Raw genomic sequence first — 18,961 nt, forward strand, 5'->3', positions numbered from 1 at the left:
GGAAGGATTAAACTGATCAATGGAATTGAAAATGTTGTTTCACTATAGATAATTAGGAATTTTCCACTGCAGTAATTTTTCATAGGAAAACGATGAGCTGTTGAATCCAAATCATGTGACAAATACATTTACACAGATGAATTTTGGAAAAAAAAATCCTTCACCTTCCCACAAATACTGGACTTTAATAGATTTGAAGATTGAAGGTTTCACCACGTCTAGTTATCAAACACATACCGTACGAGGCTCCCATACTGAAAGAAAAAAAAATATCCTGAGTTCTGACAGATTCATAGCTGCAAAAATGCTACACATTTTGTGACATAGGTAAGCTTCACAGGGAAGTTTATCACCAAAGATCTGTATTTTTCTGAGCATGTAACTTCACTGAAAATCTACCACAGCACATGGAAAACTTGATGGCTATTTTGGTAAAATGGCTGTTTAATGAGAAATAATCTTATGACCTGACCCACTATTAAGTTCTAAGATACTGGGGCACTGTATAAGTACAACTCAACAGTGAATAGATCCTGAAAACAGGTAAGGCTAAACTCTGCACTTGTACACCCCGTGACATTGGAGAATTTGCATAGCTACTACTGTAATTTGCCCCTTACTTGGCACAAAAAGGACAATGAAGCATAGTAAGAATCTGCACTATTGCCTTTTGTTCTAAAAACATCCCCCCTCGAATCCCACAAATGTTACCATTTTTATCTGCCAAGAAAAAACCCTCGACCTCACAAAATCTGGCTATAATCCTAATAATGTAAATCTCCTTCTGATAACTTAAATATCATGCATAGCACAACAAACAAACCATCTAAATCAAGAACTGTTGAGTCAGAAATAAAATAATCCGCTAATTGTGCTTTTCTGGAATGGATGACTGTATAATGTCCTAATCAGAAGGCTGAAATCACATTTGCATTAGATAAAGCCCTGTTTAAAAAGAGACAAGTATAAAAGGAGACACTGAGACTATTGTGGCATTTCTCTGCATTGCATAATCATTTACATTCCTGATAATGATATTCAGATAGTGAAGCAAAGGCTGACCAAAGCCAATTAATCTTGCACTCTGCATTAGCAAGCTTGTCAATTGACCCAGTGTATAGCTGAACCCACGATGATACTGACATGACACTATGCCACTGCTCTCAGATTTTTTTTTTCTGCTATTGTGACTGTTTTTCAAGCAAATCCCTATGGTTCAACAGTTAGAATCTGAATCCCTCTGGACTAGTTAAACAGCCACCAAAGCTGAGCTTCAGAGGTTGGAAGTGTTAATTAAAGGACTGCAAGAGTTACTTGAGCTGTTGCTGTTTACAGGTTGGCTCCCCCTTCCCTCTCTTCCCCCCAACATACAGGCTGTAGATGTGTTTTCTTGTTACTTCAAAGTATTACAACTTTAGAAGTCTAGCTTGGGAATTTATGATTCCCTATCCTAGTCAAACTACATGATCTTTAAAGTATTGATTTTACAGCATCCTAGTAAAGTAGCACAGTGGTATTATGTCCATTTTTAACATTGAGGAACCAAGACAGGCCTGGATTTCACTCACTTAATTTGGCCACTTAACTGATATAAAGCTAGCCTGGAACACTGTCTCACCAGCTCACTGTAGTTAGGTGAGACACATACTCACTTCCACAGGGCAACAAAGATCCTAAGGTGTTGGATACCAACCACTAAGTAGTATTCAGCAGAACGGAGCTGGGTTCCCACAGACTGCCTCAGCATTCTGACCACTGAACCATCTTTCATGATAAACTTATCTTTACAATTGGGTTCTCTGCTGGGGAATGCATTGCCATTGACCATTGCCATCCCACACAAAGCCAAGCACACCAAACAGAAGCTGGAGGGAAAAGAAACTAGAAATGGAAAGACAGAACCATTGGATACTATTTTTTACTGTTCGCTCTGTGTTACTGAAGGTACCTGCAGGATCCAAAAGCTGGTACTAGTGTTTGCAGCTGGCTCCAGGCTCTTGCTCCAGACTGTCTGTTACACAAGTTGATCACACTGCATGTTCAAGAAAAAATTCCTCAAAAAACCCCCAACAAACCCCATACCATCTCCCTGGGTGTTACTAGGACTCAATTGTTGTTTGGACTCAATCATAAAAAACGCTAAGTAGTACAGAGTGAATTTTGCAAAACAGGATTAAGCAAACAAACCCTGTAAAAAAAAAATTAACCAAAGAAAAACAAATGCAAAGCATCTATTGAGTAGCATTAGCTTAGTTTTAATGAGGAAGATGCTTCAGAATATTCCCAGCAGTATAAGCACTCATAAAACAGCAGAGAAATGGACTGCTTTTTCAAACCTATGTGTGATTTTAGGTATCTTGGGAATTTGGTGTTGAACTTGGAACATCTTATACAGTTATCTTATCTAAGGTGCCAAAATTTGTTCTCCTTGAAGTGTCCAATAACAGACTCTGCAAGAAAAAAATCACTAGTGAACTTACTATTAAAAATTCATAGCCAAGTTCTGTAACCTGACTCATCGTGACTTCACTGGACCTGCTTTTATTAGTATGAATACAGATTCCAAAAGTGGTATTTGTGTAAAATGAGATGGTAAAATCTTCTGCACATGAAAGTAATAATCAAACTGCCAAAATAAGAATGAAATTGGAAGCCTCTTGAAACCTCTTTAACCACAAGACATCTTGGTTCATGTTTTGACATCAGTCCAGGAAGACACCCAAGCAGACTCCTGCTACTCAGAAGGATTCCTACTCTTTTGTCTTAGTATTTGGCTACATCAGTCCTCCCTTCCAGGTTTTACAAGTTCCCAGCTGGTAAATATAGGAAAGGCCTATGACTCTAGGCTCTAACTTCTTAAATACACTTACAACTTACTGCAGCAGATTGGCAGACCTTACCGGTTTCAGTGAACTAACCGCCTTCTCTGGTTAATACATCGTAATGTATTTTCTTTATTCCCTAGTAGGTCACAGGAGAGTGAGTAGTGCGCTGTGGTCAAGGCCAGCTCTATGGGTTCTGCTGCCCTAGGCAAACCAGCAAGTGTCCGTCCCTACCAAGTCACATTCACTCATAGAGCTACTGAATATTTTGCAGCCCTGGGCAATGGCCTGCCCTGTAGATATACCCCTTCTCGTGTATGGGTGAGCACGTACAATCCTGAAGTCACTTGCTAATAAACACATCTCTCCAGCACAATGGGCTTTTATTAAGATCTGCTGTTTTGATGTGATCACTTCTGACGAGCTGTGGCCTGTCATTGTTGTGGATTTTGTCCTTTCTAAATATGATTTGTAAAGTCCTACTGCATGAATGATGACAGCCAGTCTTGTTCTGTTCACTTCTATTTCTGTTCTTCTCTGCTTTATGCTTTGCCTGACGCATGAGCCAGAGAAGCAGTGTCAAATGACAGTGCAACAGCAGCACATCTTGGGGGCACAGCCCTGCAGTGTAAAGTTAACTTCACACAATATTAGCAGAGCATACGGGGGATTAAGAACTGGCTAAATGACAGATCCCAAAGATCTGGTTGCTGACAAGGAATCACCATTGGTTGGACATCCTTCATGCAGTTCTATAGCATCAGTATTAGGCCTAACGCTAGTCGTCACTATCAGCAGTTGCCTCCCTGCAAACATAAAATTACATTTGGTAAAACTTGAGGATGACAAAGATTGCTAGAGCTGTACATAAGGACAACAGCACAATCAGAGAGAATGTGGTAAATTTCTGGATAAGCTGGGTCCAAAGTTGTGCTTTAATACACCTGAACATTATACAAACACCTCAGAGTGCACATTATACCGACGCAATAGGGAACCATAACCTAGAAAGAATAGTTCTGAAAAAAGAACTAGATAGTCATACTGAACAAGCAACTAAACATCAGCTCCCAGTGAGCTGCTGTGCAAAAAAAAAATTGATAGTGATCCCTAAACATGTAAACAAGGAAACTATGAATAAAAGGAAAAAAGTAACTTTACCTCCGAAAGTGGAATAGAGCTCCATTTTATTTTGTATATCCACATTTAAAAAAAAAAAGATATGGGCTGCCACTATCATAGCAATTCATCCAGCCCTCAACCTGCTACTGAAAGCCCATTGTAAAGGACAAAAAGGAAAGAGCTTCACACAGTTGAGCTGTCCTGGCAATCAGCATGCAGCCTAGGACCTGTAAGGCACAGATGTGCTAGTCCAACATGAGTCATCTGACTTAATGCAGAGTTTCCAGGGTCAAGTTTAATGCCACATTACAAAGTCAATCTGTATAATCCAGTTGTCCTTCTGGTGTCAAACCCTGAAAATACAGGAATGTGCTGAACAAAGACATCTGAGCACACCTGGTAGCCTAGCATGCTCAGCACAAGAGATCCTCCGAGAAGCACAGTTTTCTTACACATCAAATGTAGATTATATTTTGCATTTGCACTCACTTTATGATCCCTTTACTGCTGATATGGTGTACAGCAACTTTAAGGCAACTGGAAATCAGACCTATAATGTGTTTTTCTTAGGGTCTGAGTAAAAGCTTAAAAGATCTGTATGGTAAAGGAAAACTGAATACAGACGTAAATCAACAGGATTATAAAAAGGCACAAAAGCCCTGGGGTTTGGCCATAAAAAGACATCAAATTCTTGTCGTGATGAAGAGCACTTATATAAATTAACCAAAGACACGGGGCAAATGTTTTACCTTACACTCTTGTTTGGTATCACAAAGCAGAGACATGCAATACATCAAACAGCAAATAAAACATTGAGACTTTTGCAATCTAACACCAGTGAGGAAAAACGCTGCCTACACTGAGGCCAGATTACCCTGTTCTGGATAATTAATAAGCATGCTCAGACTAATTAGAGTAATATTCTTTGGAGCATGCTCACTAAATGTCAAGTTCAGGCAGCAATGGGAGGATAGGAATCTCCCTGGTTTAGGTGCAATTCAAGCTTCTCTACTTACTCTTTTCTCCTGACAACAACTTCTCCCGGCTTAAAGAAAATTCTGAAAGGCACAGTGTCAAAAGAACTCTGTCTTCCCAGCTGTAAACTTCTCAGTTCAACTGCTGTCAACACGAATTTTGTTCTCAGTGGCCAAATCTGTAAGTATTTACCTTTGAGATCATGCCTGAATATGAATAGAGTTGTATCTTGGTGCTATCAGCTTTAAAACAAAACTGCCTGTTCATTCCTTCCTTTCTTGTAAATACTGTATTTTGAAATGTTCCAGTGCTTAGTTCCAGTTTAGCAATCATGGTTCTCCCTACTACTTTATGATAGTTAGTATAACAACTGTCTGGCTGGGCTTATATCACCTTCTAATACTTTTTGAATCTTCAAATTTTTTAAAAACTTCCAATTGGGCACAATATAAGCTACCACAAATTTTGTTAAAGGATGGATAGCCAGTTGCCAGCATAAGGTATGAAAGTTCTTTTGAAGGGCGCAAACATGCTGGCTTTGATTAATGAAAACATTAATTCTATGAACGATGGGTCACATAAGCATGGGAAGAATAGTAAGTCTTACATAAGGTTTTGTCATAGTTCCTAACTCGATTCAAGAAGGACTGAAACTGGTTAAAGCTTATTTTACCATTATGCTTTAAGATAGGCTCATTTTGCTCATGCAATCCAACTTTATCTTTTTTTTTTTTTTTTTAAAAAGAGGCAAGAGGGTAAAAGCACATAATCCAAACAAGCAGCTATCACTTAGTGCAGACAGGGCTCTACTTAGGAAAGTAAAAGTACAAAAGTTCAATAGAAGGACAAGTCATGGAAAGGTAAAGAGTCAGAATTTGAAAAAAGCAAAAGTCACTGTGACCCACACTATTGACTAAAGATTAATAAAAAACTGTTGGTTTTTTGTTTAAACCAAGAACACCTAACATATACCTGTAAACATTCCTTTAGTGCAAACGCCACATGAGAGCCTACAAGGGAATAAAAGCTGCAGCATAACAGGGCTTTCCAGTATGACCTCTCATTTTACCGATCCACTGCAGCACATCCTTTCCAGTCCTAACTATACACACATAATCCCTAGACTAATGACGATGGTACTTGTACAATGCCCTGGTATCTACAGTTTGCCCTGTAATCGTCCTTCCTAATTTACATTATCCTTTACAGCAGCATCAAGAACAACTTGCTGTCTCATTATTTCAAATCCACACCTGCTGAAATTTAGCATCTTCCAATCCTTTGCTTTCAATCCAAATAATAATCGGAGCCAAAACCTTCACTGGCATAAACCGTGTCTGTGGTGGAATTGCACCATGGATGAATTTGGCCCACAACATCTTGAGCAAAATACATGCCTGTTCATGGGAGAAATGTTTATAAGCAGCAGTATTACAGAACATTTAAGTCTAGGAGTCTTTAGCCTCTTAAAGGGGATTTTAACTTGTACAGTTCACTAATCAGGGATTGTTACCATACCAACAGCTAATCATGTGGGCAGATGCCCGCCATATCTTAGGAACGTTTCTGAGGTCTTAAAGCCATATCTCAAGTTTCCCCATAAACTTTATTGTCTCTCCATGGCCTAGCCTAGCTCAAAGAGAATCTGTTTCATAAGAAAAACAAAGGAAAAGTCTGGCTAGCAACAAGCTTATCACAAAGAAAGAGTTCCCAGTCCAGCAACTGGTTTTTGAGAAAGGACCCTTATCCCTGAAAAACCTCTGCTGGCTGCAGTGGGATGCCAGAAGAGAGAGTTCCTCGCAAAGCCAGCTGTGGTATGAGACTTGTACATTCTCCATGCTTTGGATGGTGAAAGAGCTGTACGCCCTCCCCATTCCTTCAGGGACCATTCTTCTCTACATATTGTAAGATACTGCTATTTTAGAAAGTTATAAGGTACTCTTTTGAGATGAAAAGAAAAACGTTGAAGGAACTCCATCATCCAGGAAATTGGTACCTGGCTCCAGAAAGAGCTACTTAAAAATTGATTCCAGTACTTCATAATTTGACTCAATTAAAAGATGGAAGTAATCAAAACTACAGCTGACAGTGATGGCAGATGTTACCTTGTGTAATGTATTTAAATTGCAGGCCTACACATTGCTTGAGTGCAGGAGTAAATGCGTTGTTGCCTACATTAGCTCAGTCCTTGTTATTTCTCTCCTATTCTGATTTAATATAGGCCTCCAAAAGGAAAGCAGAAGCTGTATGCTGGAAGAGGACAGTTTTGTAAATTCTAAGTAGGCCTCAAAAGTCTACCAATAGATCAGACTTCTAAAAATATCAACAGGCTAGCACAGCTCCATTGATTTTAACAAACCTGCAGTCATTTATAGTACAGGATCTGACCTCCCGGGAACATAATTCTCCCTGCGGTGCTAAAAGGGCATCTGTGCACCCCAGCACACCCTGTGTGGAAGAAGGCTGTTTGTCATCTATTTTCATGGCAAAGTCATGGACATGATTTAGATGAGAATAGAAATCATATGTTGAGAATTTTCACATTAGTAATACCACTTCTCTCTTCCTCCCCCATCATTACCTAGATTTAAAATTAACATCAGTTGAAGTAGTAAGATGAAAAAACAAATATTTTTGAAAAAATTCTTACAAATTTGAGGACTGCAGAGGTATCTACAATTTAAAGCCACTGTTGTCTATTGCTTAGAACAGATAACCATCTCATGATTACTAAGTAACACTGTATTATAGTGTTATACATTCTATTATTAGCAATATTGTATTGCACCTTTTCAAAACAAAAGGTAATCTTATTTCTTTCCAATCTGATACCATCTGAACCTAGGATCAGAATGTCAGCAGCAGACTCACTTTCACTTTGTCCCAGAATCTTGTAAGCAGTTTAAGCAAGACAGAGTATTATCCATCTTCTCTAGTCTGTCCCAGAAAATTCATCCATTGTTAAATAATCCTTACTATATGCAGAACTCAAATCAAGTATAAATGCAAACCAAATACCTTTAGCCCTATTTTCCCTGAAAAGACACAAAGAAAGAAATTAAATAATATTCTTAATCTTCCACATAACACATCAGTAGCAGAACCAAAACAGATCCTGGATATCCTGTTGGCCAGGAAAAAAAAAAAAAAAAAATCTTACAACTGGGACATGATTTCTTCAAATTTTCACTTCCCCCCCTGTCTTCTGGATATTTTTGTCATTGAGCCAGAATGATATACAAGAAAAATGCTCTGTAGAAGTCTGCAGGACATTTGTTTTCAGAGGTACAGAGCTTGCTTTTAATTGATTACACACAACACACCAAACATATTGAGTAACTAAACTAATTCATAACTCTGGCTGAGATGAAGTTAGGGGAAAAAAGTTTATGTTTTATTGTCTATAGAGTTAAGTTCAAGCCAAAACTCTTGATCTGAGTGTCCAGCTCAGAGCTCTTGCTATAATGGATTAAAACAAACACGCTGCACTTTGCGGAAAGCGGGAGTTGGATCTCAATTTTAGCCCTTGGCGCTGAAGGTAAAAGCTTGCTTTTACCCTTGGCAAAGGCAGAGTTCTTAGCGTCCCAGTGCAGAGATCCATTACAATACATCGGGACAGCAGTGATTCAAATATCCCATTGCACTATGCCTAGACCATGGATGCACAAGCAGAAAGAGACAACCCTAGCCTCTTGGATCTCTAAGAGGGAAAATATCTGAGAAAAGAAATTGTGCTCCAGAAAATGAAGCGGCTTGTGCAAAGTCACACAATGAGTCAATAGCAGAGCTGGGAATAGAAGCCATATCTTCTGGGTCTTAAACTACCACCTTACACAAGGAATCGCGCTATTATGTCTTACATAGTGATTCACCATAGCATCCCTAATTCAAAAAGCTATCCTCTGAATCTTTGGAACTATGTCTTAATTCTTTTTGATGTATGTCAGCTAAACCAGGTTCAATATCCTCTATATATCTGAATTTTTATTAATGATTATTCTGTCTTTCTGGTTTTGACTGAATGGCTCTGGGGTGATTAAAATACTTCCTTTTTTCTAAAGTACTTGGATATTGATACAGAATGCCACAGTATTCTTTTCCCTTTGCAGCAGGCAGCACATTTATCAACACCCATCTGAGTGAATGAATGTGGCAGGACAGTTCTTCTGACTGGCAAAAGCACTTGATGGAAATGGAGCTGCCTTAGATTTCATCCGTGATTCAGATTTGTTTACATTTTGTGAAACCTCAGGAAAAGGGTGATAAAAGCTTTGGTTCAATTGAAGTCATGTTGTTAACCTCCAGTGCTAATAATTAACTCAATTATGCTGAATTAATTTGATGTAATTATTGGTGATGGTGCAAAGACAGTGGCCCAGAGAAAGTTTGAGAGACAGGAGGAACAGAAGTCTTAACAATACAAAATACCCCATAAATAGCATCTTTTTTTGTCAGAATGAGTCAAAGACACAAAATGAGTTCATTACAGTCATCTGGCTTCACTCAACCCTCCAAATTACCCCAATACCCAGACAGATAGCTGTGAAATCCAGCAAGCAAACTAGAATTAAAACATGCCCTGACAAATTTGACACAGCACTCAGCACAAGTGTCTTTCCCTGTCCTATTATCTAAACAATACAGATTTAATAAATATATTTAAGAGATCCACAATGCTCTTCCTTTAACTGAAGACATTAATTAAGAACATTTTCTTGTTGTAGTGTTGTCAGTTGGGTGGTTTTTTGATGAACAATCTGGAGAATGCTTATGGAGTCTTCATTTGATCTGCAGTTTTTATCTAGTATATTCAGACTTATTCAGTTCAAAACAAACAAACCCCAACTATAAAAACAAACATCTATCTTTCTCCTTCCCCATTTAATATTTCTGTGATTTGCTTTGAAAAAGTATAGCAGAAATGCATTCTTTGCTATGAAAATACACATATTTTACTAAGGCATTTTTTAATTCCCATATACTAAAAGTCAGAGGAAAAAAATCAGGTGTGATTGTCTTAAGTCTTGTCCATGGGATTAAACTGAAAACTAAGAAATTCTATGCAAATTAATGCTTAAGTATCACTAGAATCTCTACAGGACTCTCTCACCTCCTCCATCTACTCCTGAAGAAGCGCACCTAGACTCTGTTACACTTTCATTTACAGTCTAGTCAGATGCCACAGATAAGGGATGCATTTACCAAACAAAAATCACAAAAGACAGATAACAAATATTGCAGCCAAGTCAAAGACACAAGCCTCTTACTACTCAGGCTAAAAGCTGTCAGTAGTATCCCTCTCTTCCCATTTGTGGACCTGTGCACCTTGAGTGCACAGACTACCACACACTGCAGTTTCGTGTATAAAGCCTGAGGTAAATCTTTCATTGCCTTATTTCCATCAAGCTTCATTGTGTATATGAATTTAGCACCACAGGTTGTTATTTTCCTGTTGTAAAGAATTTAAAAATTAAGAGTTTAGATTACAGCATCACTATATTTAATATTTTACAGTCCTGGAGGACTGGTAATATCTAACCATGAAGAGTTGGGTGCCTTTGCCTGTCTAGCTTCAGTCTGAAATACTACTTGACTTACATTTGTCTTAATGCTGTAAATATACAAGCTTCTAAGCTACTGCATTTTTATTATCCTTGGTGACAAGAATAAAAATATGACCTCTAACATCACCAATTACTTCTGAGGAGAGAATCCAAGTGCTTAGCTGTAAGAAATGAATAGTATTTTTCTAATTTGATAAGTAGGTGCTGCTAGCACGCCTACAGATCACATCCGCATTGAGAGTTCTGATGATTCTCAAACACAGCTGATCTTTCAGAACTCAGTTTAATTGCCATCAGGCTCTGATCAGACTCATCATTTCAAAGCAAGTTGTATTACATGCATAATTTATACATTTGATTTCAATAGATCATTTTCTGCCCAGTTCTGAGACGGCAAAAAGTGTTTTCCATGGGGAAGCTGCTAACATTTTCTGAAGAACCAAACTGACTTTCCTCAAGAACAATTTTTAAAAAATATTATTTGTGAAGAGACACTACATCTTAAAGTAAATTTAGTGTGACAGATTGTTTGAAGTCTCCTACATTTATTTGGACAGCTACTGCAAATTTTCTCTACGCCTATTTACCACAATCTATTTAGTTTTAGTTTAGTGAGCTGAGAGTTATTGCTGGAAGTAGTTAAAAGAAATAAACTGAAATAGTGTATGTTGCCATAAATGAATTTATGTCCAACATAAGAATCCAGAACACTGGTGTTGTACCTGTATTGGAACTCTATTTGGAGGACTTCATTTTTCTATGACAGTTTCTCCAGGCAAATGCCACTGAAGGCAACATTAAAGTCACTAGTCCAAATTCTTGGCTGGTGTAAGTCAGTACATTTCTATTGATTTCTATTGAACCTCAAAAACTTATGTTTGCTGGCAACCTGAACGACTGGGCTTGAGTTTTATGATTGTAGCAGAGTTTCTCCAGTTATATAGGAGTCACCAAGTTGTTCAAGGCAACTGTATGTTATAGATGGACAACACCACTCCTGCAATGCAAGAGCCTTTTAAGGGTTAATTCATGTTTGAAGATATTTTGAGTATATAAGTACTGTATATTAGCACTCTGAAGGCCTACTGGGCTAGTAGAATTTAATACACTATACAAAGCACCTGAAAAATAATTATTTTTTCATATATTTCCACTGTGGTTTAAGTAAATTTTGCTATATGTGATTCGCAAATTTTATATGCCTCCTCCCATTTTTTCTTCCTTCAACGTCTTCCTGTCTAATTAGGTACACTCTTCCTTTAACTTTTCTAGTGGGGTAACCAAATAAATAGTAGTAAAAAACCCAACCCAAAGTCTCATCTAGTAAGGTACAACCCTACAGAACGCATGCAAAAATAACAGAGAACAAACGACTTGATTTCTGCTTATGGAGCTTACATAGAAAACACTTCGAATTCTGCAGGTTGACCCAGGAGCCAGAAGAAATACTTCCAACATTAGCAAATTCAACCATCATGTAAAGAGGCACAAAGAATTGAATAAAGTTGAGCCATTTTGCACCACACTGATTTTAGGCTTGGGAATTCAATAATGTTTTGAGAAGAAAAAAAAATCTAATGAACAATCCCTACATCAAGGCAGCATATAGTAACAGATAAGTCAATGAGAATAAAGCTGCATGGTATTTAGGACAATTCCTGCAAGTGACTGGGTTAAGCTGAGACATCCAAGTTAGCAATGACCAGTCATTAAAATTTTTTTCAAAGTCAAGTTGGGAAGCAATCAACGAGCTCAGCTTTGAGACCTGAAGGAGAGATAATCACAAAGGAAAGGGCAGGTGGCATGCCCTGCAACAAGCTGGAGGGAAGCATGGCTAGTAACTTTTTAGCCAGCACAGAAGGAACAAGAGGACATGTATGTGGTCTAACATATTCTAAAACCACTTCACACCAATCTGACAATGCAAAGGGTGTTTGCGTAAATGAGTTGTTCATCAGCTTTTCCCTGACACCAGCCCACGCCTCCATCTAGAACTCCCTCTTCTCACACCCCCAGCCCTGCTTTTCATTTCTGTCGTCACAGACTTGATTTTCCCTTTCACGGATTTTTGCTTGAAAAAGCATCACTGCCTCAATTGTCTATTTTCAGTCTATATTTAAGAAAACCCTTTGGTTCCATTTGTAGCCACATCCTGTCTCAGCCTCCCCCTCTTTTTGTTCCTAAATATAAGGCTGATGCAATTTGATGTGACATGACAAAATAGCACATTTGCATCGGCAGAAACTTTCTCTCAACAGCAGTAATTAAAGGGCGTAGATGAGACATTGCTGAAATTGGTGTTTATTTAGCCTGGAAATAAAAGGCTTAAAGAGGACTTGAGAGGGATGTTCAAGTGTGTCATGAACATGAAATTCATCGATGAGTGCCTTCTTTTACGTGCTTCCTTACTGCAAAAGCAAACGGTTGTTCAAACAATGTAATCAATTTAAAGAGATTAAAAAAATCAGAGATTTCTGTGGACCATATTCCTAACCAAGGAAAATCATTTAATGTGTTTCTTTGGATTATAAATAGTACCAACATACTTGTGGTTACGCAAAAGACAAGGTCATTGAATCTCTAACTTCAGAGCACAGGCGCTCCCAAATTGAGTAGAAGAGAACTGAGATCTCACTGACTACAGTGAAAATTAGGTGCTTAAATATCTTAATTTTTGAGCTGAGATGCATCAGCAGCAGATAGGTACTCACCTTCACCTACAACATAGATTTTTTTTTTTAATTGTCAAAGACAGGGATTCAGAAATAGCAGCCCATGGCTCTGATTGCTATGACTTCAACAGGATTCATATGGCAGATTTTAAAAAATACATATCTACAAAACTTACAAAATAATTTACTGTGATTGCTTTTGCTGAATGGATACACTGCAAATACTTGACAGGATCAGATACTGTCAGCTTCCTGCACTGTATTCCATTATGGATGACAGCAATAGAAGGCAGTGGTAGGAGAGTGAGCAACGTTTGGAAGTTGAGGGTTTTTTCTTGATTTTTAGAAAGTAAGTTTAGCTCACTTAATCCATGTGAAGAATTCACAGAAAGGTCTGACGGATGTTCTATAGGCTACAGGATTTAGCAGACATAATATACTTTCAAGTGAAACTTCCTGCTCTCAGGAGAATCTTCCTTCTCTTCTTGTTCACATGAGGCTATTCTTTTAAATCCATCTGTGATTGGCACTACCACTCTGCTTAAAACTGGCAGACCACATTTTGAGCAGGCTCATTTCCATCCTAACACAGATGGCATCAAGAATAGGGCAGGCCAGAAAAAAATCAGTTTGCATATTATGCTTCAGTTTTTATGGGTCAGATTAACATTCAAAGCCATCAAAATGGCAACCCATATGTGATGTGTCTGCCATTGGAACTAAAGTGATATACCATCATAATCTCAACATGGTTGGTTAGAAAAAGTTTGATTAACCATTAATTAACCGCTGATATTTAAAAGTAAAAAGATATTTTCCCTTCCAACAAGATTTTGACTTTGACAAATCAAGAAAATAGCTTTGGTGAACCAAAAAGGAAAAGACATTATCACATCTTCATCCCTGAACAACTGTATCGGCAAGGCTCTCTTGGCAGAAGGTAGTTTAGCATCTATGCCAAATATTTGCTTAATAAGTGAGCCAGGTGCAGATGTTGGCTATGTAATTTGTTCTAACTTCTTTGTTCTACAAGTCAGAAAATTGTTCCCACAGCTTTGGGGAAAAAATGGGGGTATGAAGAGCTCTTCGCATGTTTTCATTGGTGCAAGAATATCAACTGTTTTAAAGACACTCTCATAGAAATAAGAAATGTGTCATTAGCAACATGCATAACTATTAATTATAGAATCAGCAGAGAGCTGTGTTCTAAGGATACTAAAGGGATGCTGAAACAAGGTCAAAAACATGGCATTCTGTTTCCAGCCTCCTACCCACATTCTGCCTCCCTGCAGTAGCCTACCAGATACAATTGCTGGATTCCATGTACTATGGGGGGTATTATCCCAGATGCTCCAGAAGCCACGCTTCTACATTTACAGGGTTTAAAGCAGGCAAGTCTGCTCCTGTGAGAAGTCTATTAAACAGTAAAGATGTATTTCAAGTCTCCTGCTATGTTATCATGGCACCTGAAATTCAAACAACTGTTACGCTAAATGACAGCCAGGGCCACCACCCTGTGTCATTACCAACGGGAAAATTTTTCATTCACAAGTCTTATCACCCCTCCGACTTCTCTACATGATATTCTGGTTAAGATAGTACACTGATACTTCAGGTGTTTATGCTTAACCAAATACAATACACACAGCAACAGCAGATTCCCTCCACCATGCTGCGATCACTAATCTAGTTGTAGTCCTGATAGAAGTATGAAAATACTGTTTCCTTTGGTATCTTTACTGGCAATTTGCAATTAGGCTTCTGCTACTGCATTTATCAGCATGGCTGGAATGGAGACAGGAGTGTTCCTGAATACAAAAATGCCATTTAGAAATATCTCCTGCAAACGTGTATAGTCATACAAATCTGCACCAACTTAATTTCTACCATTTCTTTGTGATTTGGCATTTTCACTTTTTTCCCCTACGTGAGGCAAATAGGCTCCTAACGATTTCCATAAAACAAACAAACAAAAAAATTACTTACAGCATTCAGAGCAAAGGAACTTTAATTACCTTCACAGATTAGGTCTGTCGAAGTCCAACAGTAAGCAAGAGAGACCTGCAGAGAAGAATCAATTTTCATTATCTGTTTGTCCTCAACTCACTACTTAAAGTACCATCAATAAAGAAGTGCAGAGAAGCCCATCTATAGCACAATTTATCAGTATGGAAGCTTTCACTTTTGTCTAACTACTTATATTAAACATGAATTCATGGTCTTGATATGAATAGGTTATTGCTTTCAGTAATCTACTCAGAAAACACTTTTTAATAAACATGCACTACAAAAAGATATACGTAGAGAGAAATTCCAAAGCACTCAGTGGAACTGAACCTTCAATATTTCCTGTTAAGAGTTTCTGAAGGTAAGAAAGCATTTAACTACTTTAAAGAGCCATAGTTTCTAGTATTCAGAACTCTGTACAACGACATCATAATTTCACAGAGATTTACATATTTGTCAGAGAGCAGAACATTGCTTTGGAAAAAGCATTTATCAACATTAGGACAGCCTGGTAGCTCCTCAGTAAAATTTAAGTAGTATTAGGCCTGGACGGTTGTTTGGCTTTCCATTCCCACTGCCATAGTGGCACAATCTCATCTCAAAATGCTCAAGGACACTTCTGCGGGAAGAAGCAAAGGGAATAACTTCTTGAACAATACCCTACTTGTAGTACTGACCTTCACAAGTCATCTCCAAGAAGGCTGCAGAAAACTAGGAATTACTTCCCTGAGAGTTATTATTTTAACTGAAAACAAACAATGCACAACCAACAAAAAGTAGAACATTTTCACAGCTCTAGCAGACAAACAACATCTCAGAATCTTCCCTTCTACAGTATTCTTTTTAGCACATTTTAACAGCACATCACACATTGCTTCAGAGTTGCACCTTGGTGTAGTTTCTGGATGACTCTCATTTGGCCCTTAACAGCAGAATTCAAGCTTCTGTTTTCCACCTGTCTGTCTAATCTTTTAGTGATCTGCATGAGCTTACTCCCTTTCCATTGTGTTTTGCCCTGACAAAAAACTGCTTTTGACCCGAGACAATTGACTCCATACAAGCAACTCCTGCTTTATCAAATACTTGATTGTACAGTGAGTAAAGGAAGTCAACTAATTTGCTAATTCCTTTATTTAGAACTTGATCATAAGTTTCTTGAAGTCAAGAGAATGGATTGCTCTCACTATCCAAAGCCATCTGGATCAGGTCTTATCTCAGATCATCTGGTACTTCACAGAAACTTTCAAAACCCACTTGAAACAAAAGTCCTGGAAGATAACAATGACAGAAGAATCTGAACTGATCTGTTACGCCTCCCTTTGAAAGATGTAAGTCTTTGAAAAATCTAAGCCAAAATTCTGAACTACATTTACAAACACACGGATCAAAGATAACTGTTGTCATGGGTGAATTTTTTTTTTTTCAAGTATTAATAGTATCATAACTTGGCAACACATGATGCTTGACAACAGCTTGGGATGTTCAATTTTTGATATCTAGTTTAGGCACTCATAATTGCCCTCTGAAGGCACATAATTACATTGGGAACATGGGTTCCAAGAATTAAGCCTTCAAAAAAATTGCACTTAGGTTATGTTCACAGGAGACGCTTTGTTTGCAGCTAAAGCCTATGTATCCTTTCTTGCAAGACTTCTGAAGCAAAGCCTTTGTCATCCATTCACACAGTTAACAGTGCCATCCAGATTCTCATCAATCTGAATCTTGAGCATCCAGTGCCCTTTTCTTTGGATTCGGTGTTGTCCTACTATTGTTCATCTATGCTATAAAATGTTTTCCTAACCCACTACTTCATCTATGCGAGTCTTCTCCTTGCATTCCCTTACTGCTTCTCCCTTTTATTACATAAACAGAAGTTACTTTCATTTTCAAGTTCCTGATAGCATATTCTCTCCTTACTCATCTCTAACACCGAGATGTGGAATTTTGCCTCTAATTAGCCTATAATACTAACTTCCACCATTTACTTGTGAAATTTTTAATGTAACAACTATCCCAAAGCTCTGTTCCATGCTGTTCCCATGCTATGGAGGAACACTCTGCAAATATCCACTAACCCACTTCACGTTCCACTTCAAATACTTCCTTAAGCTTATTCCTTGTCCTGATGTCTCAATAATTTTAAGAACCAATTGCTACAATTAAAAAGACTAAATGTTTCCCTTTTGCTGGAATAATCATCTGAAACACAGATCATGCTAAGATAAAAACATCTGGTAAGATCGCATGAAGCTAGGTCTTGTCATATCAAGATGCACACAGGTAAGCTTCCCATAGCAGGTGATGTAAACCAAGGACGTAGAAGAACAGATTCAACTTTAACTAAAAGCCAGTCCTGAGTCCAGTGAAGCTTTCTAGCTCTGGTACAAGACCTGAACACTGAAAGCTGCCTTATAACATTATTTTCATGCATCATCTGAATTTTCTTTTCCAAATAGCAGATGGACCTCTTGATATCTACGTTGGATCAGTCCTGCAGGAAACACCTATTATTTAGCACTGTTAATTAACATTTTGTAGATATACCTGCAGTTAGTTATCCCACTAGGACATTTATGATGCCCTTTCAGAAGTACATTGTCCTTTGCTGTTAACATGTAGCCAATATAATAGCCAAAGAGCAATGCAATTAACTTCTCCATAGGCTGAAATTTAAACCAGCAATTACTTCTATAATTCACTTAGCAGAGCATCAGGCACCTTTGCTCAGAAAGCTTTTCAAATCTACTGAAAATACACCCAGTTGAGCTTTGAGAACACAATAAAATAGTATCAGTTGCTATATTTCATTGTTTCGTGATAAACATTGCTTAAGGTCTAAGTTAAGTTTCTACTTTGGAAATAGAAGAGTCTTTAAAAGAAAAGTTAGTTCATGTCAAACTTGAGGTTCCTTTACACTGCCAGAAGTGTATAAAGGAGCACTGATGTAAATGTGAATTACATCCCTAACATGTTTACTAGCTGGTATAAGTTAGTTAAAGCCAATAATCTCCAACTTGCTGTGCTATTTTTACCAACTAAAAGCCCAGTGTCTTCTCTTGCTCTTAGAGTACAAAGCTGATCTGCACTCACTTTTATGCAACATATTGATGCTAATACTTCTGGATGTTCGAACACCACCAACAAACAGCTGCAGCCTGGAACAATGTTTGCATGGTACTGTTTATTTTAGAATATAATCTTTTTAAAAAACCTCAAGTTCTAGTGTGCCCCTAAAACATGTTTGAGAAAACATGGGCTTGCTTTCCATCTGTAGGTGCAGACATACTTCCAAGCAAAACTTGGAGCCCATGTTCATTCCTGTCTACGAGTGAACAAAAGTATTGTTGTTCAATCTCTTATCATATATCAGACATGCTTGCCATATTCAAAAGGAATAGAAAAATGCTGTATGTAAAGTCTTTACACTTTAATAAACAGTGATTAAGTATAATTTACTAAATGTAAACAGGTATAAATCTGCCATTTCTAACACCAAAAATTATTTATCAGAAAGTTTATTTTAAAGTGATGGGTGGGAGAGAGGAGCAGGATAATCCACACATCTCTACTGCAGTATAAAAATATGAAGTTCTGATCCAAAGACCAATGAAATCAACGAAAATTGGCAGGGGCAGGAACAGAGTTCAGAAATCTGAAACAAAATGGGATTTAGGTACCTTCACCTTTATACCTTGGGTTTCCTTGAAAATTCCAACTTTGCAGACCCAGAACAAATTGAAAATAATTCTTTATATTTTGTTCTTCAGTTTTTGTGTTTGTCTCTACATAAATTTGCTTC

At 37.8% G+C, this 18,961-nt stretch overlaps 1 protein-coding gene across 4 annotated transcripts in view; it reads right to left on the reverse strand.

The window, feature by feature from the left end:
• The window catches only part of LYRM9 (LYR motif containing 9), a 50,050-nt gene that overhangs the window by 17,555 nt on the left and 13,534 nt on the right, over positions 1-18,961 (reverse strand). For 3 of the 4 annotated variants that reach the window (XM_050908717.1, XM_050908714.1, XM_050908715.1), the window contains one exon: positions 15,142-15,216. The gene's annotated coding sequence lies outside the window, so the exon portion shown is untranslated. The remainder of the gene's footprint in view (positions 1-15,141; positions 15,217-18,961) is intronic. The other variant, XM_050908716.1, reaches the window with a different exon arrangement.

Source organism: Gymnogyps californianus, chromosome 20 (genome assembly GCF_018139145.2).
Source record: "Gymnogyps californianus isolate 813 chromosome 20, ASM1813914v2, whole genome shotgun sequence".
NCBI lineage: Eukaryota > Metazoa > Chordata > Aves > Accipitriformes > Cathartidae > Gymnogyps > Gymnogyps californianus.